Below are 25,446 nucleotides of genomic sequence, written 5' to 3'. Positions count from 1 at the left end.
AAAGCAAAAAAAAGCCCAACACAATCATGGATGTCAAAAAGAAAATAGGTATTGTAAGATCAAGCCCTTCTCATGAGCCAGGTATATCCACAGGCATCTTATATCCAAAAACTGGTCCACTTTCCTACAATAAAATGCCCCCAAATGAAAGTGCCTTCAAAAAGGTTTTATACAAGGTCTCTCAATTCTGAATTTCCTCCTATCAATGAGATCACCATGCTCTGCTCACACAACTTCCAAAACATGATCGAATTACATCCTTGCTCAGCTGCTGAATTACTTTAAGTAAAGTTACAGAAGCTCTTTTCAAGTTTTCTGCAGAGCCATCCTGTATCTGTAACAAGCTTGTGGCTCTCAGTTCTAACCCTCATTTTAAAGGGATGTCACCTTTTGTTCCTGTAGCTTCCTAGCAAGACTGAGAATGCAATGTAAGTTTACAATTGAACAGAAGTTCATGTATTATCTCTTTATATATATATCTGCAACAGTCACCTTATTTCTGCACTTTCACTAAAAAAAAATAAAATTTGTGGTTTGTTTATATTAAAAAATTAGACCAAATCATAATGTAACTTTGCTAAATTCACATTATTTCTGCACTTCTGGGAAAAAAAAATTAATTTGTTGTTTGTATTAAAAAATTAGACTAAATCATAATGTAACTTTGCTACAGGCATTATGGTACAATAATGTACATGATATCATAATTAATTTTTTTCTGTTACCAGTCTCAGTTGATCATTGTTCTTATCTCAATCCATGACCTTTACCTTTTGTACCTCCAGTTCTCCTCTCCAGCCCGCTCCAGTGGAAGAGGGAGAGGGAGTGAGCAAGCAGTGCATGGTTTGGAGTGTATCAATGGAAACACTAAATCACAGGATACGTCTTCCTAAACCATGACAAATTACATATAGCCTAACAGAGGGTACACAGTTTCTTACTGTTTTCTTCATTACACATAATTGTTAAGTATCAGTTGAACAAAAAACAAGACAGTTGACAGCTACAGAAATTTCTGTAGTAACAGAAGCCCTCATCACAAGACAGACTGCTTTGCCTGTTCCTTGTGTTGCTGTTTCCTACATCTTCAAGGTAAATTTTGCAGTAGAAGCACCATTTGCCAAAGAATTTGCCAATTAATTTTCACATCTTCCAGTTTTATGCGGCCTCATCACAGTGGTCTCTGATTTTGGAATTCATTTCACAGTTCAGCATTGATTATCTGAGCCAGTCAACCTGGTCTCCCTTCATGGTCAATGGAGATAGATATCCCTGCTGGGAATTATTTGTCTGACTTATTTTAAAGGTGAATTTTAGACATGCAATGAACTGCACCTAAGATGGCTTTAACTTCTCTTCATCAAAAGAGAAAGAAAGCAAGCATGGGATGACTTTCTCATATATATGTACCTGCATGTTTTAAACATTCCAATCAGAATGATTTCCAGAAGCATCTAATTTAAAAGTAAGACAGGATTCCTGTTCTTCTCTGTTCCAGTTTTACCCTGTTGTAAAATGTTTATTTTGTGAGTTGAGGGTTTTAAACATAATGTATTATGTACTACTGTTTAATGAGGTGAGGTCAAAATCCATTACACATTTCATCAAAAAGCCTATGAGTTTTGCAATTGTTTTCAGCCCTTGAGAAATTCCACAGGGGACATCTCCCAGCACAGCATCGTTCCCTGCATGAATTATTTTTTCCTAACAGAAAACAGTTCTGCTGTTCCTGAGCATTATTAATACTGCCAAAAATTGCTTTGGTCCTAGTAAATGGGCAATGCTGGCCTAGACAACTGACCACTTTGAAAAGGATTAAGTTTTTCTCCTTAATATAATATTTCATGATTTTTAAGAGAATTAGTGGCCCAGTAACAAGTAATTACAGCAGAAATCCTTTATGAATTGATACCACTGGACTGCTTCTTTTGGGAGAATCAGCTTTCCACATTACTGACTTATATGTTCATGAGCCGAAATCACACAGGAAAATAATCTCAGACCTGTCTGGAGAAGTCAGAGATAAATAATTTTATATGTTTGGGATGTTTTACAAAGCTGGGCTGAAAGGAAAGCCTTAGATAGGCAGATCTCATAGTTGGCTTGTGAAGTCTACTAGGATTCAAGATAGACTCTCAGAAGAAAAATAATAGATTTTTAGCACTACAATGAAAAATGTGGTTTGTAAAAGGAATAACCATGAAACTGTAAGCTGGTTGTGCAGGAGCAAAGTAAACAGATGCCAAGAAGGAAGTGGCTACTTAGACACCTGGATGTACACAAGTTAGTAGAAGAAGCAAGAAATCTGCAGAATGAACAATGGCTTTGGTAACTAAAATAATCTTTAGATTATTTTACAAGGAAGCAGCCCACAGTGACTAAGAGTAAGAACAGTATGGAAAACTTACAGTGAAGATAAAATGACAATTTAGTTTCAGAATGAAAATTCTTACATCTTTCAAATGGGCCACGAAAACATCGTGCTTGCATCAGGTCAGCAGTACCACAGTAAACAAAAGTCTGCTACTTAATTGGAAGAGGAATTTCTTTGTGTTCCTATTCAAGGGTCCAAACAATCAGATGTCAAATAAGATTAAGGTCACTTGCTTGCATATGCCTTATGCATTTTTGTAGATCTGGCCATAATTCATGGAATTGAGGTCTATCATGATAGTTTGCTATTTAGAAGTATTTTCTAATTGTCATAATCTATTTAACTGGGATCCATTTAAATCCAATTACTTATTGCCTCTTTGTTGATTTAAACCAGATACTGAACACTAATTAGCTGTCAAAAGGTTTGTTAAAGACTTTAAATGATAGATAAAACTTGTGGATTAGTACACTGTAGATGTTGAGACCATGTGAGATTTCTCATGTGTTCAGGTATTACTTGTATGTATTGCATATAAGGCATGAAATTCATGTCTGTAATAATGCATATGAGCCACTGATAAAAGACCTGTATGTTCTTTACATTGTGCTATTAAAGCTGCCCTCTAAAAATATGTAGCCATGACAGTACATTTCCTCAGCTCTATTCCACCCTTTTCCATGCAAGACTTAGAAACTGGCCTGTGTCATTTGCATGATTTAGAGGTCCAAGAGATTTTTTTATTAATACCTGTCTGTTGAAAAACTGCCCATCAATATTGTTACTGTTGGACATAGGTTAGGTTGGGCATCAAGTTCAAAAAGCTATTCTGACAGCTCTGAAATATTCATTTAAGAGAACTTTGTTTTGAAAAAAGAAATTTGCAAACTTATCTATAAGCCTACTTGGGAAAGCAGGCCTGAGTAGAAGCTTGTTAATCATATTTTCAGGAATGACTGAATACTATTTAAATTAAATAAGCAATATAATTTTATTTCAACCATAAAAATATGTTTTCACCATTTTTGTTCATAAATTTTTATGTTATTTTCATGAACTTTAATAAAATTCTCCTTAATACACAGTTCAGAACTGTATTACTCAAGTACTTTGTCAAATTTTCATAAAGCAACTAAAAATACTAGATTAGAAAACATAATTTAAATATAAAACTGCTTATTTGGCTTATACTAATAACTAGCTGTAATACTATTAATAATTAAATAATTATTAGCATTTTATATCTTTGGACTGTTTCCAACTGTGTTGGGATTTTCAGCAAAGAGACACAAACCTTGGCACTCAATAGAACTTTTTCAAATCAGAATTAAGAAGAGCTGGTGAGATTTCATGGAGAAACTTGCACTATTGGTGCTCATACTACATATGTTCTTCTGAACAGTCATTCGTGTTTCTACTCGCCTCTCTTTACCTGAAATATATTTATTCACATGCAAGAAAATTCACAATGAAAAGAGGTGATAGAGCTAAACTAAAACAGATCAGTAGAAAGACCACTTTAAACACTAAAACTAAATTCTTGTGCCATTATAAACAAATTGTAAACTGAAATTAATCTGTCAACTCAGGTAAGTGAGAATTACTTTTACGATCTGCGTATGGTATCTTCATGGAACATTATGTTCATTAATGGTATTATTACACAGTATGAACATCAGAAGTACACTAAGACTTCCCAGTTCGGTGGCATTCAGGTATGCACACTTTTGTCTTTGGGGAATCAGTCAACTGATTAACCAACAGGAAAGAGGTGCAATTGGAGTATTTTCCTAACAGATGAAACACAGTTGGAGCAATCCCATTGTTCAAAGAAAAAGACGGAAAGTCTTTGGAATCCAAATGGAAAGCTTTCAAGACAAAAACAGAAAGGCAGGGAAAACTCAAACTCTCATGACTAGATGAAAATTTTCCAATTCCTTTCAACCCTCCCTCATTCCATCATATTGTACATCATCTTGCCCAACCTTGCTTTGCTGAAATGTTTGTATTATATAGAATATTGCAGTTTGAATTGTAAACTAGTGTCATCAGCTAAAAAGAGCTGGGTCCCTGAAGCACAATTTGTGGAAAACAGCAAAGAAATTCATATGACCTAGTTAACTGTTTGCATACCCTGCAGTGCACATTTGCATAATAACTATGACATAGTCACAATTAACAGCTTTGCACATTATAAATGCCACTGCAACAGCTGAAAGGTAGTCACTGACAGCATAGGATTAGGGTATATAATTATTATTATTATTATTATTAAACTATATAAACAAATCAAATTACAATTATATCAATATTATTATATTAATAATATTAATTTAATATGCTATATTGAAATTATTATTTGTCTAATATCTAATTTTGAATCTCATTTACAGTAAAAATGCTTTTACACTTTATTTTTTATCTTTCAACTTGATTTATTTTCCTCTTTAACATATTCCCAAAACATTAGTCAAATTGAAAAAAAAAAAAATTACTCCTACCAGAATCAAAAGACCAAGCAAAAATACTACGCAGATTTTTTTGCAAATTATTTTTAATTTTTGTGTACTTTACTAACATTTTGAGAATAAGCTAGTTGGTGGTATGAGAAATCCCACGTCATTTAAGTGTTTTCTTATTTACTGTTTTTCGTGTAATGAACTTCCATAGTTTCAGTGTGCAGAACACTGTCTTGTCCTGTTGACTGTCATTCATTGTTTTGCAACAGGGTATATTACTACAAAGACATTTTAAAATGTTAACCCTACAACAAATAATTAATCTCTTCTTAATTATGAAGTTTTTATTCTCCAACCCCTTTGAGCAGGGGCCTTGAGTAGGTGACAAAACTGCAATAGTGGTCAATTTGCTTTGATGAACCTAATTGTGAAATAAATTTTGCCCTCTGAAGTCCAATACATTTTTCCCCCATAGAAGTTGCTCTTCAATATGATTTATTTTTTCCTTGAAGGACTGCAAGTGCACCAGATACATAATGTACCACATTCAATATCAGAACAGAAATCATTGCAGGGCCTTCTGGCTCTAAAGTTTCTCTCTCCAAAACTGAAGTCAGAGTAAATTTATTCCACTAGACCCCTCTTTTTCTTTAATTGTGCATTTAACAAAGTGTTTATAATTAGGCTAGGTATCAATTAAATTACTCAAATTATGAGTCATTAAAGTCTTAGTTAAAGCTTTCAACTAAGATAAAGAGAAAAGTAGAAAGAGACTGCTTAATCTGCATTTTTGATCCTCTACATTGACAGAAGACAGGAGTTTGTTATGAAACGATGGTGTCCCTATGTTACTGCATTCAATTCTTCATGAGGTGGTGTGAGATAGTCTCTGATTCATCATATAACAATTTTCCCAGAACAGAATCACAGAATCAAAAAACATGAAAGTTGGAAGGCATCTCTGGAGATCATCTAGTCCTATTCCCTGTTCAAAGTGGGGTTAACTGGCATGAGAATTGGTTACTTATTTGAAATAAAGGTGCAACCATACTTTATTAGGAATAAATTTTCTTCAAAAACTCCTTAGCTCAGCATACAGCAATAGCTCAACTTAAAACGTGAATTCCAGTGAACTCCCAAACTTAGAATTGCTTTCAGGTTTTCCAGTCTACAGTAGTTACAAACAGTGAGTTCAGAAGTCATGTAAATACTGATAAAAGTGAGCACTTAGAGACTGACAATGCTGTAATTTTCAGCCTTCACTCCCTGACTTGGTGCATGTTCTCTCCTCCCTTACTGATAATGATGAACAAGTCCATAAGGAAAGAATTAAGATTTCTGCTGCAGAAGAAGGAAAGATGGTGAGAGAATGGTGTGACACAGTTAGCAGGGTAAGAGGAAAAGGCAACTCCTGTTGCTTATTCTGGGAAGGTATGCCTGAAATAAAGTGAAGGATTCCATTAGTCAGTACCTCAGGAATACCTTATCCTCAAATTGAGGCCTGAAAGTTAAATATAGTAATTCACATATATATAATTACTTTAGTTTATAAAAATTGTAACAGTTCTGCACCTCAGCAGTATCTTTCAAATATTAGAATGAATTATAGAGGGATGATTATCCATTTCTTTTACATTACTTTTTCTCATGTATAAGCAGAAATAAGAATGAGGAGAAATAAGAATGAAAGAGGAATGCAGAAAATGACACTGTTAAAAAAATTATCTTTGTTGGTAGTGCTAATAAGCCTGTTCTCTATAATTAAAACCTCAAATTTATTCACGAATCATAAACAATACATCATGCACTCCTACAAAAAGTCCCACAATAATAAATACCCTTTTTAATCAATAAACAATATATTTTGACATGGAAGTTACAAAATAAAACCAAAGCCTAGCAAAAAAATTGACATTTCAGACATTTAATGAAATTCAAAGTTTTACTCTTAATACCACATTTTTACACCCCAAGCTGCTGTACCTTCAAAAGCAAAACAATCAGACCTGGTAGGAAGTGCCAGAGAAAAAGTAAGGACATGTGAGTCTACTGTTCGTTTCCAGGACAGCTGTATGGAACAATTCCTGAATTCTCAATTATACATTAAACCCTATACTGTCCTCCAAAGAAAAACTCTTTCACTTGGATTTACAATATCGTTGGCAAGTCCAGAAAATTACAGTACTTGTGGCACAACTGCAGAAAATAACTATTTTTAAGACACTGCCTTTTTTCTTTAAGAAAAACTGTTTCATATTGCATTACAATGGAATAGGAAGATGTCCACAACACCTTTGGAAGCCTAACCTTATGGGAAAAGATTCTATTCATTGAGTGATCCAATACAGGAATTCTTAGATGTTACAAATGGCCACAAGACATGAGGGGCAGGTCCTCACTACATCTCATCATGAAGCAGGTCAAACATATTATTGGAACAGATAGGACATCTTTTATGAATACAGTAATAATACTCTGAAAAGAATCTGGAATTTGTGTTGGAAGGTAGCTGTTTCATCTAGGAGGACTGCTGAGAAAGAGCAAACTCAAAGCCCAGTTTATGTTCATCACTTTAGGCAGCAGCAAAGATGAAACTGAAATTAGCAACAGGGTACAAAAGGGAATAAAGAGGGACTAGGGTAGTGGACCTGTGTATGCTTGCTATTGTTTTCATTTGTTTCTAAAAATCCTTTAAAAACAGCAAAGAAACAGTGAAACCTTAATGAATAAGTTTTACTATAAACAGAAGGAGTGATAGTTCTATACAGATTTGTACGTTTTATTCTTCAAGTATTGACATCAGTGCAGTAATCTTGTTACTTATGCTCTAAGTTCTTTATATAAATTTCCTGAGCCAAATATAACACACATCAGTACTAGCTAGCTTGAATTGTGTGTTCTGACCCAGTAGATACTATTCATATGCCAACAGAATGTACTAGAACAGAGTTTTCCTTTAATGAGGGCATGATCTCATAAGAAACTTCTACTAAAATTGAAAAAAACTTCATTACCCTGAAAACCTCTATGCCTTTATTTAATCATAGTCATATTTGACTGCAAAGTCAAAAGATGGGGAGTGGAAACTCTTAGGTGAACAACAGTAAGTTGAATTCTGTCACTTTAACTTTTCAAAAAAAAGAAAATTCAAATAGAGTGAAATACCAATAGACAGCAACAATTTACAGAGTAAAATTTGACATAGCTTTTACAAAAAGATTTTATTTTAAAACATTTAAAAAAACCACATAGAAAACCATATTTTTCAAAAGACTGAAACATTTGATAAATAACAAGATCCAATATTCAATAATAATAGAAAACATAATGACTGATGTAGTCAGAATTATTTTTAAATTTTGTTTCAGTTGCTTTGTGTAACTATATCTTACTAGATCTGTCTATATAGATAGTTCTATATATATCTAGTAGGATATCTACTAGATATATCTATCCTACTAGATCCCACTTGATAACAACAAATTGACCTACACAAATAATCAAAGTACATTTTTTATGTTTATTCTCTTATATGTGAGTTTGAAACCATAATAGGAACTATACTGGAGCAGATCATTTAGCTGAATAGCCTCTCTTTGATGTTGACTAAAAGATGATAGTGATGAAATAATGGAAGCTTTCTTACAGATCTCCATCATACTGTTTTCTCTCTGATCCTGGTAATTTTTTTCCTAGGTTGTGTTGTCCAGCTTGCGTGAAAGCAGAGTTATTCATTCTGTTGCAGTTACTGCCTTCCTCTTAACCTAGTCAGTTCAGATATGGGGGAGGAACAAAAACAGCACACAGGACTCAAAAACCAGATTAAATTATGGAGTTGAACTCTACTGCTTCCCCATGAATTCTGAATGTTTCATTGTACGACAACTAGTGGGCACTGAACTGGTGTTGTCCATGCACAATCCATCATAACTCCAGGATCTCACCATTAAGTTGTAAATAGTTCAGATACGATCACTTTGCATTTGAAGGCTTTTTTTCCTGCATGTACAAAACTCTACATCTACCTAGCCTGAATCTGATCTTCCATTTTCACTTCCGATCACTCAGTCTTGAACCACCCTTCAGCAAAGCCAAAAACATGCAACCTGCATAGTCTACTGGTAGGTGAAGATCACTGGAGAGTTCCTTTATCAAGAGACAGCAGCACCCATCTGCTGACTCTGATGTCTTGGATGTTCTGTGATCAGATATAGGATATTGCAGAGACTTCTGAGACTTACCAAGCCCTTGCTGCTCATTAGAGGGCCAGCAATAGTGCTTTTATTGCTCAGCAAATGAAGAGTGATTAGAGATCTGAGAGAGTGGTAAAGGGTTTAAGGACCGGCTGGTTTTCCCCTCAATCCTTCCAGGGAAAGAGAAAAGGAATTGTTAAAGGAGTGGACATATCCTGCATCTTAATAGCCAATACTTAACTGGTGTCACAGGCAGGGTTTTCGCTTTTAAAACCACAGGAGCGTTTTTAAGGATTGAGAACTACTGAGAAGAGATGGGATCCATCTGATCAAGCTGGGCAAGAGCATCATTGCTAATTTAAAGAGAAAAGCATTAAATTAGGTACATCAGGAGAGGGTTGCTATAGCCTTAAGGGAAGTGAATCCATTGGGGGCAGCAGAAGCATCCAGCTGATTGTATGACGGAGAAAGATCTTTCCCTTTCCTTATAAAAACAGCATGACTGTGGCCCATCTGCAGTGTCTGTTCATGAATGAATACTGCACAGAAAACAGGAGCAATTAGAAGTTCATGCACAACTGCAGACCAATAATCCCACTGGAATTACAAAAATATATTGGATAGCCTGTATGACTGGAAAGCTGCAAGAGATGGATATGTGCACTGAGGAAAGAAAGGTTGGCAAGGTAAGTGGGAGGAGGGTTGTGTTGTGTGTATAAAGGGCTGAGTCGAATGCATACAGTTTTGCTTTGAAACAGAAATGAAGACATTCAGGAGGTTGTGAGAAAGAAAGGAGAAGTGATGTTCTGCTAAATCTCCTACACCTTCCTAATCAAGCATAGCAGAAGGAGGGACTAGATGATTTCCAGAGGCTCTTTTCAATCTAAATTAATCTAGGATTCTGCAGTCTTTAGAGCAGCCTTTTATTACCAACAGTATTTAATTTATTTTATTTTTATTTTGTTTTTCTTTTCCAGGTCTTTATTGAAGACCTTCTGATTTTGTATATTTCTATACACTTTATTTATACATCCCCTATAGATAATCCCCTTCTATAGGCCTTTTATTCTGGAATAGATCCTTTGATGAGTAATCATAAAGTGGAGTTATATGGCAGAAAGAGCTCCAGTTTCTTCCATAGTCAAACACAAATAAATTAATTTTTCATAGTCCTTATATCCTTCTCCAAACACTCTTTTTAGAGTCTTATTCATTTACCATACAAACTAGCTGGTAGGTTTTGGCCATTCTCATGTTTGAGGAAAGAGTTTTCATCATTCATGTTGTTCACTGTTCCTCAAACATTTTTCCCCAGTGTTATTGTTTTTAGATTTAACGTGCCTGAGCTCGTGATCTTTTCTGTTTTGCTAATTTGCACACAACTTCAAATTTAGGAAATTCTTTTACCTATTTCCCTTAATCTGCTGATTTGCCATGCTGGGTTACTTTTGCCTTCTCGAACTTTTTTTCATAGCGAGCATGTATCCTGATCTGTACTTCCAATATAATTCTCTTAAATATTTTTCTGGATGCTTTCAGTTTACTTTTTGGCCAACACCTTCATCCTTTATCTTTGAACCTAAGCACAATTTAAATGTGTATTTTTGACTTGAAACGTACACACTGAATACATTTTACATTGCTGACATGCATAATCAAATACCTTATTTTGTGCTGGAAAGAGAATGAACCAAGTTAAATGTTAGATTAAGTTTTACCAATATTAAATATTGGTAATTTTGTATTGCAATAACATCTTTTCTTGAAGAATAGGTAATCTGTATTAAAGGTGATTTCGCAAAAATTATTTTGCCTCTAAACTTCAGTTCACTTATTTTTTCAAATGACAAACAGAATCTGCGTTTTTGACTGCTATTTAAAGTGTTTCAAAGGAGTTAACCAGTTCTACTATGCACTACTGTAGCATTTCTAACAATAGTTAAAAACTCCTGTCTTCTCTAGATAAACATAGTAAAGTCACACTAATTTCAATTGAAAAACTATTCCTTCATAAAAGGAGAAATAAAAACAATGTCATAATTTTAAGAAATAGGAAATCTGGATGAATAGGTCAAGGAATAAATCAATACCCTTTTGCACAGTATACAGTTTTACTTTATTTTAGGAACATTTATTAAGCACACAGCTTATTTGGAAAGAACATATAAGAACTCCCTTTAAGTCATCACATTCAAACTTCTATTATGTCAAGTCATCAGTAATACTCCTAACCTGGGTGATTAAGCAGAATTCTGATTCCTTTAGAGTGGTTTGTTTGTCTCTGTGTGTCATGGACATTAAGAAGAGTTTATGTGAGTATTTGACAAAATGGATACATCTCATGTTTGTATTGCCATTTAAATTGCTGCTTTCAATTACTTTTTTTTTGTTTGTACTGTTACTGTATGACTTGGATGCTCTCCATTACTTTCCATTCCTCCTTTATTGTCAAGGTACAGTATTGTAAGAAAAGAAAGCACCAAAAATTTTATTTTAACACATGCTAAAGTTAAACTTTGCAGACAACAGGATCTCGTAGTTTGTCAGTTTGAGTTGCAGTAAAAACGAGGTTTTTGTGTACAAAATTTTATTTCTTAAGGGCCATTAATGCAAATAAGAATTGTTTTTGTGGACCTCAATTTTCCTTCACTGGAGACGACACCAGAAATCTCAAAACACCGGTAGGCATAAACTTTTTTAAAATTTTTTTGTCATTTGTCATGCTTTTTCTGGTTGTTTATATACTTAGAAGTTTGACACATAGGTCAGAATTGCAAAGCTAACTCAGGGAAGGAATGGAAAAATAATCTTCATTGGTGTTGCTGAACACATCAAAAGACTTGAAATTCTTTATAAAAGGGAAGAAAAAGCAATCCCTCTGATGGAGATAAACCATGAAAGAATCTCTGCTGTCATAATCTTGTGTGGATGTTTACCAGACAGAGAATAACTTTTGATACTTTAAAAAAAAAAGCTCAACTACATAATTTTCTGTTTAAAAACACTTTTTAAAAGAAAAAAGACATATTTTTATTTTCTGTGTGTGTGATAGAAGAGCTTTCCTATCATACAGCAATGATTACCCACAGCAGGGCCAAAATTTATCTTGTAGAAATACTGTTCCTAATGCAAGTCCTGCTCTGAGAGAGCTTTTTGCAGAAGTCCTTTAATATTATTCTCAGTGTTGTTCACAGCAAAAGTATTTCATGTTGCCAGTGCTGGGTAGAGGTACTCTCTGTGACAGCAAAAAGAAACAGCTCTATTTAAGTATATAAAGTCACATGCATTGGCATATTCTCTTTTTCCTTGTCTTGCTGCTTCTTTTATGAAAGTTTTACTTCCAGGTAGAATGCTGTTACGTCTTTAGAGGCATACTTCCAGTTCATACAGTAGACTTCAGCCCAATAACAAAACAGATAACTCCTATTTGCGGTGTTTTCCTATGTTGGTTGTGGACCTTGAAAATCTGCTTATTTAGCCTTGATAAATTATTTCACATAATAAATGGAATTATACTGCTATTCTGTGAAGCTTTTTTTTTCCTTTTTGAATACGGAAATAAAAATACACAAAAGAAATAAGGAATAGAACAACATGTAGAGGCTAGAGATGAAAATTAATCCTCATACCTTCTCTTCCTAATTCAAGTGATGAATCACATGTATGCTTTAAAAATACTATAATTTGACGTTGTATGTGGAAAGTAACAATTACACATTTTTTGACAAGTCACTTGGAAATAAAATAAGAATTCAAATTCACTTTCTTTTTTAGTAGAAGGGAAGCAAAATGCTTTCCTATGTATGCTGTGTCTCATTACATGCTTTAAACCTCTGCCCTTTTCTGATGAATTTCAAATGTCAGTGACTACAAATTGATGGGATTCTGTTGCACTGCAGTCCTGGTCATAACAACTTTATTACTCATTTTTACTTACATGAGGGAAAAGCCAGTTAATTTAAATGTGTATTAGACACATAAGGAAATCATCAAAAGACATGTACTACCAAAGCCTTTTTTGGTGATGTTGACTCCAATTGTTTAAGTAGCAACCGATTCTACGTTTCTTCAGCAACCGTGACAAAACAATAATGCAATGCAAGAAACAAAGAAGATGAGGAGCATGGAAAAAATCTATAAGTACTGTTTTTGATCAGTATAAGACTTCTCAGACTTAAACCTATAGGAAAGACATATCGGATCTTTCAGATAGCTGTAAAAACAAATGAAGTGCAAATAAAACCCGAAACATGTTAACTATGCAAGCATTCCAAGACAAATTAGAAGCAAAACCTCTTATTTGATACAACATATATACTCCCTGTATCTCAAAGTGGAATTTTTCATATAAAGTATTTAATCCAAAATGGAAATCAGGATATATTACTAAAATCCTTAACTTCCGATTAAAGTTGGTTTACGGATGTAAATCAAATAGTGTAATCTGAAATGTAGGATTTATTTTTAGCATATTTCTTCATTTTAAAGATTCTACTTTGAGTAACTGGAAAACAATTTCTATTTGGATCAAATAAGAAGCCCATTATCTTCTCCAGAAAGTATGTCTGTAGCTTCTAAAGTTATTCTTGAGGCATACACAGGAAAAGATATTCACAGAGCACAAGTATAACTTGCCTTTTTAAATTCCAATTAGACACTGTTCCTCAAATTTAGAGTAGTGCTTGACACATCAGTTTTTGTTGCCTGAGATGTTACCAGAGAAGCAACACAGAACATTAAAAAAAAAAAAAAAAAAAAAATCAGTATGCTGTTTGCTATCTATGCATCCACTGCAGTATTATTTGCAATTTTGACCATAAATAATGAGCAAGACACTAGCTCCAGAGCTTTGAAATTTTTAACCATGGTTTGTGAAAACAAATTAAAGTCATTAAAAAGCTGTTACTGACAGAATATCGATGAAATATACAATTCATAAAGAATGTGGGGTACTCAGATAAATACAGTGGTTTCATTGAATATAGCTTACAAATGGTTTCCTCTCTGTTATGACAATACATGAATAGTCTTATATAACTGTAAATATAGGAACTGCACTTCTGTTTTTGGAAGCATTATCTTCACACATGCATTGAATATAATTATTAAATGACCCATGAAATAATGCAGAACAAAATACACTACTTTGTAATGCAGTTCTGTGTTTAAGCAAGATAGTAGTTTTCAGAACCCTTCCTCAGTATTTTCATTAAATGGAAAATACCTACCATTACATAACAAAACTGAAAGTAGAATGTTACAGGGAAGAAAAGTGTTTGGGCTAAAAGAAAACTCCTTTATTACACCAACCAGTAGGGCTAAAAGTTAGATAAGTTTTTTGGTGTATAGGCCCTTCATCAGGTCTATTTGAGCGTTTGAGACAGAAAAAAAGTCTGAAAATAATGTGGGCAACATAGGACTACCATGTCCTACCGTGGTCTTGCTGCCTGTCTTACAAAAATTTAGGCTCTGCTTCCACAAAATTCTATGCCACATACTACAGAAAACTTGGCTCTGGGTACCCTCTGGGTGAACTTGCACCACTTTAGCCCTCATCAGAACCAGAATATATGCTAGAAGTCTTGAGGTGCAGTACAAAGGCACAATGCATATCAGGATACTATTACATGAGTGTGGAGAGAACCAAACTTGACAGTGTCTTCTTTGCCTCATCCATACGGACTTTTGGAATTGTTTCCCACACTCACTCTCTTGCTTGGCACTCACGCCAAACACAAATCAACCTCTTCCTCCTTCACATAGTGAAACCTGTCTTATAACTTTATTATCCCTACTGTGAAAACTCTCACTCAGGCAATCAATAACTACAGTCTTTTCTGCCGTTCTCCCAAATATCCTCCTGTGACTTTTCAGGTCATAGGGAATACTCGCTGTTACTTTTTTGGCTTTAAGCTCTGAATCTATCTTCTTCCTTGTATTTCCAAGTAAAATTCAAGTAAAATATTACAGTTAATTCTCACTGCTTTATGGGAACTCTGCGTGGCTAGAGAATACTGCTAGCTACCAATTTCCCGTATTTATTAAACTGTGATGCCCTCTTCCTCCATGAAATCTGAAACATTGCAGATTGGATCAGCTAGTAAGACAACCAGAGGACTAATCAAGTCCAGGAGGTAAATAATAATAATAGTACAGGGAATATTCCAGAACATCTGAACAAATTCTGAGAAACCTAGGAAAAAATTCAGGCTGCAATGGACCTCTGAAGAACATCTATTCCAGTTCAAATTTGACTGGAACATGCCTTTGGATGGAGCTAGCTGTGTTCGGCTTTGCTAATGTAGCCTGGTCTGTGGTCAGGGTCCCTTACCTTAGCTGTGCTCTGCTGACTCAGCTTCATTCCAGAGCATTTATTTTTTAAGAGACTCTTCCATTTTATTCTGCTTTCAGCACTCTGGAAGCACCAGAACGTGTTTTTTAATTTAATTATTACTGCCCCTCACTTCAAACTCCTTCTCCTCAAAACTGAGGAAATGCGGTGCAGGGAACTTTGCAGACATCTCTCCATCCATCAGCAGCCATCTCTGACTAAGGGTGCACGTCCTCACAGACAGGTCTAACAGCTTGGAAATTCAACATAGGACCTGCATGAAATCTTTACATGGAACAGAGGCTGTAGTACTCTACACAGTCAGCTTTTTCTGAAAGCCACTGGTATCTAGGACTAAGAAGGTAATGATGCAAGAAGTCAGGATAAAATTTAGTATCTGCCACTCGCACTGTGAGAAAAGGTAAGGTGAAGCAGAGGAAACTTCTGTTCCTCAGAGCACTGACAGCACAGCAAATAAACAAGGAGCAACTGAAGAGTTTTAACAGTCATTACTACAAATCATTTCACCTCTACATGCCATTATTGACAATACATATATATGTGACTCTTACAAACATTCCTTTAGGATACACATACACACACAAACAAATGAATATGTCTTATCAAAATCCCTGCCTTTTATGGCTAATACCAGCATTATCCAACACTCCAGCATATACCACACTCCATTTAAAAAAACATTTATATACTTTAGTTTGTATTTCTCTTCACAGTCTTATACAAACATAGTACTTCATCCACCACAGAAACATAACCAACCATGGCACGAAATGCAGCTGTTTAACAGCTTTTGGCAAATATACAGAAAGGCTTTATGAAAAGACTGGCCCAGGTAGCCAAAGTTAGGATGAATTACATAGTGAGAATATTATTACCTGAGCTCAAAATTTGATCAGGATATTGAATTAACCGATTATCCAAACTGCCATGATGCTTTTATCCTGGTTTAATAAATTAAAAAACAATCAAACCCTATGTCAACATCTAAATCATCTGTCTCCTATTCATTTCCTTCCCCCCAATTCAACAGCTTTTGAGTTTCTTGGCCAATTTCAACCAAATTCAACAGATAAGTGGAGATCTCAAATACTATTTTCCTACGAACTTTCTGAAAATGAGACAAAGGGGAAAATAACAAATGCCATTTATGTCTCGACTGAGAGACTGCAATGGGCAAGAAGACCTTATTAGATATCAGAAAGCCTGTACAAGAGAAAGACCTTGTTAATGTCTCTGTAACAAAAACCCTTCAGTCAGCGCTCGTTAAACATGTGCGACAATCAACTTTGAGAAGTAAGTCCGAAGGAAATCCAGCTTCCTTAATTCCAAGTCATGAAAATAATTAAAAACTGCAAGAAGTCAGGACCTGGGATTTGTATCTCATGTAAAAGGCATTACTTTCCACAGGAACAAATAAATCTCACAAGGCTATTCAGGCAAGAGGATCTTTGTACATCCAACTTTCTGTGCCTTTTGACAGAGGCTTGGGTTTGTATGATACACTATAGCCAGTTCTTTCTTTCAGCTGTTCCTCCAAAACTCTTTTCCCTTAGCTTAAAACATACATTTTGTGTGAGTATTCTCAACACTAAGTATAATCACATATCTGTATAATTACAAACTATTACAGTAAGTATAAATATTGTATCTTTACATTATTACTAAAGCCTTATGATTATGAATAAAACTCAAACCACTGAGTTTCCAACTGCATGCTATTAGCAAAAGTATAAAGGTTTAGAAAAGAGATTTTAATTGGTTCCCTCTAATGGTGGGCTTAATTTAGATCCTTTTATTTTATTTTAACTCCATATAGTGGTTCTTACCCTTTGGTGGTATCCTAGGACCACTTTTTTCTTCATTACATAATTGAAAGGAGGTCTGTAACTAATAGCAAATTTGTTTAGAAGGTAGACATTCATCTCAGCCTTAGTGGCATCATTTGTGACTGCATTACAACCAAAATCTCCAAAATCTTAGCTGACGACAAATTTTCAGAACTCTATGGCACAAAGTTAATACAGTTCACTCAAAGGGATTACTAATTTGGAAGTGGCTAGGCATGTCAGAAGTCATCTCTCCAAACACAGATAGCATCAGCCATACTTACCTATGTCCCCTCCACAGAAAATGGAGATAGACGGACACTTCTGGGACATGAATCACCTCCTCCTCAAGCACAAGGAGATTTAAGACAGAAATAGTAAAAACACCCATTCCTCTATAAAAGGAGCCCAGTGGACTGGTGTTGATGCAGTAAAATCACATTCCTACTCTTTTGCAATATCCTGTTTTAGGAACTTATGTTCTGATTCATAATTAAGTATGCAGTGCAAGCACCTGTTGGTGGCCAGACACCAAGTATCACCCAACAAATCATTTGATAATGAGTCAGTAATCCACTGATACCCAGTTAGTAATTCTCTTTCAAGTGGTGAAATTATCCAAGAGAAAATGTATTTGAATTCAAGGAGATTACAGAATTGTCAAAGGAGTTCTATATACACATAATTATATGCTCTATATTAATTCAAGTATGCTTCACAGAAGTTAGAACTGATTTTGGTCACATTTCATCAGGTGTTAGGTTAGGTTATTATCACACTATCAAGCCAAAAAGAAGTGTTCAGCAGAAGCATGGATCCATTCTTGAGTAAATTTAACTTTCAGTATGTGATAGATATACTGAGAAAAATTTATAGCCCCAAACATCAGAGGTTTACTACTACAAATGATATATTTATATAATTACAGTAATATGATATTGTAAAAGATTTAAAAAGTACTAAGAGTTAGCTTCTCAATATTGAAAAAATGCAGGTTTAAACTATGCAACTTAATGCTGCATTTAATTGTAAAAACAAGTATAATTAAACTATCAGAATTGAAAATAATTTTAATTAAAGATAAACACATAATTTAGGCTCTAAAATAAATCACATAAGCATCAAAAATGATCCTTATATAATGCCAAAATCCATCTGAAGTGTTGCACGGCAAATCAGATGGGGGAGAAGCTCAATACAAGCACGTAATAAGCAAAGAGCAAACAAACCCAAACTCAATTATTTACATGCTAATATTTTCATACAGATATAAAAATAAATATTAAAAAAATTGTTACGTACCGTAGGGATTTGAAACAATGTGGTCTTCTGAATAAACTACAATCAGTCTCTTTCCAAGAGAGAAACGTCTAACTTTTCCACTACTTTCAAATCTGGAGTGGAAGATATTTTAGGCCTGGCCAAATATCAGTGGAAGAAAATTCACTCACATGTTTGGCTGTGTTTTGCATTCCATCCTGTTGCTCTGGCACAAAGATGTAGCTAATTATAATCTGTGACATAAGCGGCTAATTCTACTGCTAAAATGGTTGTGTACTGATTCCAGAAATGAACTGCCCCACTGTAAGACATAACCAATCCACAGTGTGCACTGAAATGTCTCAACCTGTCACGTCATGCCAACTGCTTTATTAGAATCTGAGACTATGCAGCACTTCATAGAATCTGCAAGTAAAAACTATTATCAGAGTTTGCTGCTAACAACACATAATGTAAAATTAGAAACAAAAAAGGCTCTGCTTTCTTCTCTGAATCCCTATGTAACTTTCAACTGAATTTTAACAGTTGATTTTGAAAAATTTTCATTTTCTTGCTAACATAATTCTAGCTATAATCTAAACTGGGTGGCATATAAAAAGTCTCTTTAAAAGAAGAAAATACATATATTATAATATACCTATAATAGCACATATAAATTTTATACAGAACTACAGTAACAATTACGAATTTTTCCAAAAAGCTAAGCCTATCTTGGTATAAAAGACAGACGCACATAAATACTAAGAGCTATATATATATATAAAGTTGCATATATTTATATTATAGAAATTATGAGACATATTTTTTCAGTATTATTTAAGCTCTGAGTTCTCAAAAGTAGAAAAAAGAATTTCAGGCCAGCACTGCTTACATTAGACTGACTACACAACACTAGCCAACAGACTTTCTGTTCAACCTACAATATTTTAGAATCTGTTCTGGTAGCAGTCCACAATTTAAAAAGCATTAAAACATACATTTGTAAGATTTACAGAATAAAAATGTTGTGCTATGTAAAGCATTGCAATCATTGTCCATATGTCTGGACAATTTCATTTCTCAAAGCACATTTCCTTTTTTCCAGCCATGCCCTCACACTGTTATCATACTTCAGAAAATGAAGCTCCTATCAGACATTTAACAGCTGCAGATCATAAATTTAGGACTGACATAAATCCAACTGATCCCAGGCTTACAAGGTAGTTTTTTCCCTTTATGAATTTGGTGGCCATTACTCCTTTATCAGACTCTGTTTACATATACAAATGGAGTTCTTTTCTATACTAAGGAATTAATTCACTGGTATCTGACAAAAAAGACAAATATTTTTCATAATACAATATTTAACAATAGCTTTAAAACTGCTTTTGTCTTTAATCTTGGGGATTTAAAAAAGATAAAGGATGAGGAAAGCACTTGTATGTTGTGTTAACACCAAAGCTCTTATTTAATTGAAATTCCTTGTAAGTATTAGGGGAAGAAATCTATAAATGACAGATAGTCTTGAAAGGTTCATTCTTTAGGTGATTGGGATTCATGTCTAGGGACTTCCTGCAAACTCTTTTGCTCATTCTTGGAGAAAATAAGAGAATCAGATAAAACTGGATACATGACCCTCGAAAGAGCAACATTTTAAACAGCATTTTAATATGTCTCCTTTCTGGTATATTTGTAATTATTTGACTTCTGAACTTATAAAAAAGGATTGACTAACATAGTGCCCAGCTATAGAAAGATTAGATTGTATCACCCAGTAGCTCTCTTTATGGACAGAATTTTGTGTTATTTTCTGCATATGATTACTGCTCTTGGTCTAGATGCGTGATATCCTTTGTCTTGCTCTTCTACCCATCTAATTTCTGAAAAGTAAAAATTATAAAAATGAAAAGAACAAATAAATACCTCAGTTAGAATCTTCTGAAGTTCTCATGAAGTAGGACTGAAGCAAGAGCAACTGTCAGTGAGTTCTGTATCATCTGAAGGCAGCTGTCTTCCTATTTAAATGCAAAGAAGGGAAAGAGAAAGCAAAATTTTTCATGAGAATGGAGAAAGAATAAGATATATTTCTGAATTGCCCTTCTGACTACTTTAACTGACAACATCTTACAAGTGATACACCAAAATTCACTGAGCTTAAAATTGTGGAACACAAATGAAACACTAGACTCCCAACACCTGTTCAAACTGCATATATTCATGACAGCAGAGTTTACAAAAAATGAGAAATAAAAATTAGTCAAAAATCTATGTGCAAAATAATAAAGAATATTTCTGTTGCAACCATAAGATTAGAATACATTAGTATAATGAACAGTAACTTCAATTATGGAGTTACACTGCATTTGTACAAAAAAACTAAATCTTTCTCTCACTATTCAGAGTTCAAAAATGCAGATGTTCCATTCCTCAACAAAACCTGCCAGCTTCCTTTCCAATTGGATTTTGAAAGTCAATGACTGATGACGTAGTCCTGTAAAGGTAACTAAGCAAACATATTTATCTTCTGCATTGTCAGCACCCACTCACACCAGCACTTGACTGACCAGAAGTACTTGCAAACTTACAGCATGAAAAAACTATGGAAAAAGATAGGTAAATTGTGGTTTGAATATTCTGCCATTTTAATCCATTCTATTTTTTTTCCCCTCTAATTTTGTTGAAAAAAGTTCTGTGTACATCTACAAGATTTCAAGAATATCTGCTTATTCCTCAAAGTACAAGAATAAAATGGTGGAAAAGACAATGACTACCAGCTATGAGTTTAACTAATTCATCTAACCAAAAAGGGCATAGAAGCCATTTGGCCCTGTCAGATATTTTTAAGTCTCTGAGATGTTCAAAGACTGTGATAAGGATTTGGTAAGCAATGGGTATTTAAGGAACAAGAATATAGAGAGTATGGGAAACAGAATTTATCTGAAATACTGTAATTATGCAGTAAACAGTAAAAATAGCTAAAAATAGGTTGTACAGATGTGTAACTCTAGATGATATGAGAGGCCTTTTTCAACCTAAATGATTCTAAAACCAGAAGTTTTGCCATATGAAATACCAAAAGATCCCTTGCTAATGGTTCAGAAAGGCCAAGTAGTGTAGCAAAAGCAAATTTACATTAAAGAAAAAATGGCACATATTTTGGGAAAAAAGTATGAATGCAAAAATCAAAACTAACCAAATTCCCAACCAATTAAAATGGAGGATAATTTTATTAATGGTCAAAAAATATAAAAAGTAATAATTTACTGGACATCTACGGACAGGGGAAATGTCTGAGTCTCCTTGGTTCTTGTTCTTTTGCATTTTAGTTACTTATGAACTTGAAATGATGTAACAGAAAAATCACCTTTTCAAAAACTATTTTTTCCAGTTCTCCTGACTTTCCACTGCGATTAGAGGATCCAATATGATACAAAACAAGAACTGTTAGAATAAATTTTTTTTGTGTTTCCTTCCAAGAAGAATTTGAGTTGGCCATGTTTGATGTGCTTTTTAAATTTGTAAGGGATAAGACAACCAGCCATTTATTGACAGATCAAGACCTTGCCTCTTCCTAAGAATAGGGCTACAGTTAATATTTAGAAAAGGATGTAATCTAAATGTGAGCAAAACAGTGAGCCAAAAGAGCATTATATCTTTCCCATATAAATAGAAGTAAACATTTGAAAGTTGCTCTTGAACTTACTAAAGCTATAAAAATGTACTTGTTTTAAACAAAGTGGAAAATATTTCAATAGGAACCTTCTGAAATATAAACACATGACCCACAAATATAAGGCTTTAAGGGAGATCTGTTTAGACTGTTTCATTACGTGGTATCTATATGGAGGTTCAAAACAGCTTTGAAACTCAGAATATTTATGTTTTGTTTAAGGATGGACAAGAATAAACTAAAAGAGAAAAATCTGAAAATTACTATGCAAGACAATATGAAAATAAAAGAATTTATTCATAATTATCCAACTACTCTGTGTGTCAGTGCACAGCAGGTCCTTCTCTCTGGTTTCTAGAAGTTTTTTCCACTTTCTAGAAGTTTATGTGAGCATAAAAAGCTGGTTGTGGGTCTATTGTCTGATTCTCCTACCAGTATTTCAATCTCTGCTTCAGCTGTTATCTCTCTGTTCCTTGTTGCCACACCCATCTTCTCTATCCCTTTTTTACCACATTCAGTCACCTGGACTTTCCTCCCCAGTACACTCAGTGGTTCCAGAACAGGAATAATTTTCACTTACTGTTCACCAGCTCAAGTCAATCTCTTCTAAAATTAACATCGACACAAAATTAATTTATATTAAACCAATTCAAACTGTCACAGAGGGTTTTTTTTGGGGAGAGCATGTGCTAAATGGTATCTTCTGCTTGGATTGCGTCTTCACATAATCTGATTAAAAATTATTTAATTTCTGTGGGTTTAATTCTGTATGAACCTTTAAAGATTACAAGAATCTTTACGGTATGAAGCAACAAGTAAAAAGGTGCATGGGTACTCTGTGCAAAGATGAGCCTGACAGGTGCCTTGGAATAGAGGCGAGATGGGATAAATTTCTTTTCTAAGAGCAAACAAGCAAGCTCATTTTTGTAGATCCTTTCAAAGAGTCCAGCTGAGGGAGCAAATACTAATCTAGAGTCTGCAGCTTGCACAGACTGGAAGACACAGACCTTGTACTGAGCAGAAAATGTTGCCTGACTTAATATTAGCGAGGAAATAAAAACATCAAATATTAAATATCAAAGCAGGTTTGGAATGAATTTGTCTTATTGTATTGTTGGTATAATTTAAGCATTCTTCTAAGCACAAAATTTAAGTACTGTGGCTTGAGGAAGTTAATTGTTAGCTTTTTTCAGGAAGAAAACAAGAAATGTACGCTTTGGTTTATATGAAACTCTCTAATATACCAGACCGGAAAGTGGAGCAAAGCACTTTTTCGGAGATTCACTGTTTTGTGCATTCGGATTTTTATTTTAGGATATGATTCATTGTGCACCTACTCACAGCTCCATCTGCAAGCACTCTGTGACAGGCACAATAGTGTATTCACAGGTCTATTTCATACACCATGTCAAATCACTTCTACAACAGATGTCAAAAGCATTGACAATGAACAGAGAACGTTTCATGTTCTTTGGTGATAACATTTCCTCTTACATCATCTGACCTTTACTAAAAACAACAGCAAAACCCCAAACCCACAGTGAACATCCACAGTAGGATAGTCTAGCCTTCCACCTTGGGATATCTGAACTCTGGGGCCTTTAAGAGAAACACACAGCTGTCACCCAGCACAGATGGTTGTATAAGACAGAAAACTGATTGACTGTCCCTCCATGGTAGAATAGATGTAATAGGTCTTGGAAGCACTGCCTCTGTACTCATATGCTCATATTGCAAGAAGGTTTGTACAGATACAAACCCTAAAGAATACAATGAGTTTACCACTCTCTTTTGCTTTCTTCCTATTTCTTTTATCTTCTTTTATTTTTCTTGCTTCCTTCCCTATTCACTAACAGAGCAGAAATACCGGTGATCAAGAGATATAAAGGCCTGCAGTTTCATTTTATCATTAAATGTTATTTTTTGGTAACATAGCATATATTTAATTCTGAGATAATAAAGCAGGTGTATCTAACCTGCATTTGAAACAGAAGTGTATAAAAGCATCTCAAACTCAGTGTAAATCCAGTTATTCAGTGTCCCCTTCATTATTTAGTTTTTTTATTCAGTACCACCATGCACCTTCTCAGAAAAAAAAAAAAAAAAAAAGAAAGATTTAAGGCACACAAGAAAAAGGTTTCCTGTTTCAGAAGATTTAGAAGAATAGAAGTGGCACTACAACAGAACCCAGAGCTCATGCCCTGAGACACGCAATGCCCAGAATTTAGTGGATTGTAATTTTATATTTGGAGCAACTGACTATTAAGTTATTTCCATAATAGGAACCTGCATTAGTTTAATTTTCTTAAAACTTCAGTAATCAGTAACAGTGATAAAAAGATGGAACACTGGTTAAATATTTAGGAAAACAATACAGTATTAATATGGTGCTTCTTCACTGTTAAACAAGTGGAAAAACTTCCTGTGGGATTGCCAAACTACAGAACAGCATGTATGCTCAAAGAGAGAGAATGAGTTAAGACTGGTTGTTTAGCTAGTATAAATAAATGATTACATACTTAAGAATTTGTTATGAGACCTAAAGAGACCTTCTTTAGTTTATTTTGTAAGCTGAACCTGTGCAACAAAATATCAGAAGTACCTCCATAAAAAATGAACTAAAATTTAAAAGCTGAAAACCCCAAAGAAAATAAATAAAATTGAAGAAGAAGTTAACCCAAAAGTATGTTTTAGCTAAAATGTAAAGTCTGGTCATTTACCTAATTAAATCTTGATCCAAGTGAAATGAGGACTTGGTATAAATCAATGAGAGAGCAAAACAAGAAACTATATCCTAAATTTTATTTTGTAATCATCAAGTCAAAATGAAGCTGTAATTGTTTTCATTTTACATGAACGTATATCCTAAACTTTATTTAGTAATAATCCACACAAAAAGAAGTTGTAATTGTTTTCATTTTACATGATTGCTTCTGTTCACGTTTTGATAAATATTTAGTGTAAAAGGGAATTAGGTGTAATGAAGGCTTCAGCTGTATAAAAAATTTACGTGAGTTTACATGATTTATTTATAGATAATTCTCTTATATTTACACATATAAAACAAAACTTTAAAGTGGATCTGCTTAAACCTTTCCTTTACAGTGAGTAAACAACATATTATAGAATAGAATGTTTATTTTTTAAAATAGAGAACATGGGATCAGGGAGTTAAGACAGAATATAAATAGAAGAAAGTTTATGAACAGGTAATTTCCTGGCCATTTCTCTTTGCTCAAAGAACCCTCCCTTCCAGACCTGATGTCTGTCCCCTCAGTAATTTTATGAGTTGCAGAAAACTCTGAAGTTCCC

At 34.2% G+C, this 25,446-nt stretch overlaps 1 protein-coding gene across 8 annotated transcripts in view; it reads right to left on the bottom strand.

Moving 5' to 3' along the window:
- Window positions 1-25,446, bottom strand: part of SGCG (sarcoglycan gamma) — a 109,908-nt gene that overhangs the window by 57,816 nt on the left and 26,646 nt on the right. For 4 of the 8 annotated variants that reach the window (XM_050333176.1, XM_050333179.1, XM_050333177.1 and 1 more), the window contains exon 2: window positions 20,388-20,479. The gene's annotated coding sequence lies outside the window, so the exon portion shown is untranslated. Of the gene's footprint in view, window positions 1-18,506; window positions 18,639-20,387; window positions 20,480-24,110; window positions 24,219-25,446 lie in introns of those variants that run through there. The other 4 variants (XM_050333178.1, XM_050333182.1, XM_050333180.1 and 1 more) reach the window with 3 other exon arrangements.

This window comes from Myiozetetes cayanensis, unplaced genomic scaffold (assembly GCF_022539395.1).
Source record: "Myiozetetes cayanensis isolate MyiCay16 unplaced genomic scaffold, myiCay2020 scf5-8, whole genome shotgun sequence".
Classification (NCBI taxonomy): Eukaryota; Metazoa; Chordata; class Aves; order Passeriformes; family Tyrannidae; genus Myiozetetes; species Myiozetetes cayanensis.
This window is presented reverse-complemented; position numbering and strand designations above follow the sequence as displayed.